Source organism: Hirundo rustica, chromosome 8 (genome assembly GCF_015227805.2).
Source record: "Hirundo rustica isolate bHirRus1 chromosome 8, bHirRus1.pri.v3, whole genome shotgun sequence".
NCBI classification, from domain to species: Eukaryota; Metazoa; Chordata; class Aves; order Passeriformes; family Hirundinidae; genus Hirundo; species Hirundo rustica.
In genome coordinates this window covers 34,965,574-34,967,070 of record NC_053457.1, presented here as the reverse complement: position 1 = coordinate 34,967,070, position 1,497 = coordinate 34,965,574, and positions in this window count along the sequence as shown.

Sequence of the window (1,497 nt, the reverse complement as noted above, 5' to 3'; positions counted from 1 at the left end):
CTTTGCACTGTGCAGCGGTTACAATTCCCCAATTTAAGGATGAACTGCCTGAGAAGAATCCTGTCTTTTGTTGTTAAACCCGGGTCCTTCCAGACTGTAAAATTACTCCTTTTATGCACGGAATATCTGCTGCGTTCCGTGGCGAATCAAGCGTTGCCCGGGCACACTCTGCCTCTGTGCACAGCAGCAGGGGCAGTGTTTATCCTGAGCTAGCAGCCTATCCGTTACTGCATTTTTTCCCCACCTCCTGTACAGTTTTGTCAAGGACCTCAAATTAAGTTTTACACAAGATGCTCAATTTTTGCACAGCAGAACTTGTCCGGAGCCAGGCTTTAATTGCAGCACTCCAGGATTTCCTCCCTGGGAATGCGGAGTTCTTCAAGGAAAAAAAAAAAAACCAGGAGGGACTGGACACCTGATCCAAGACATTGAGGGGAAAGAGCTGGGAAAGGGTCACACAGCCAGCAGGAAATGAGGAGAAGTGCAGAGCCAAGCCACATCCAAAGGGAGTTCCTCTTTCTTATGGCATCACCCTTCATTTCCCAAGTGAATAAAAACCCTGCTGTACTTGGGAGACCACGGATGCCTCCAGACTCTGGGTAAGATGGAAAATTCCTCACATGGATTGTGACAGGAAGAGCCCGTGGCAGGGGTGGCGCTGGATGGGTTTTGAGGTCCCTTCCCACCCTCTGGAGTCACTCATCTCAGACTGGAGCCAGCCTTCCCAGAAATTTATCCATTTTGCATGTAAATTATCCACAAATTCAAAATGTGAAAATGATTTCAGCTGAGACAAAGACAAATATATTTCTTCTAAATACATTAAAAGTATTTGTGTCAAAACTCTTCGATACCCAAACTTAAATTAGCTGAGAGTTGTCCAACATGGGCCTGAGCTACAAAAAAATGCTGTCCTCAGCAAAAGGATGAAAAGGATTTGAATTTTGGGGAAAAGTCCTTCAGCAAATGAGTGCCAGGCCCAGAAGAGAAAACCAGAATGAGCAATTCTTCACCTCCCATGGCTGAAGACAGGCAGGGGTCTGCACAGTTCTCAGGCCTCAAACCCCAACCCTTTAAAAGATTTCCCTAATTCAAACTGCTGGAGGGAAAAGCTACAAAAGCAGCTTAAGGGATTAGAAAGCAGCACCACAGAACAAGATCTGCAGGGGTCAAAACACTTGGTTTATCAAAGAGGGGTGAAAGGGGCACTTTGATCACAGATTAAGAAGCCAGAAAGGATAACAAAAACCTGCTGGAGCAAGCACTTCATCTGGACGGGAGCACGTATCAATTTCCAGGGGTTACGAGGGGAAAAGTGCCAGAACCGCAGAGGAAACAGCAACTCTTGAAGCAAAGCTGTGAATAATTAATGACTGAAGAAAATTACCAAAGGTTCCCGGGGCAGCTCTGCTGCCAGAGGTCTTTAACACAAGGCTGAGTGGTTTTTCACATGAGATATTGCAGTTCCAGCCAGAGGTGCTGGTCTGGAATTAGCTC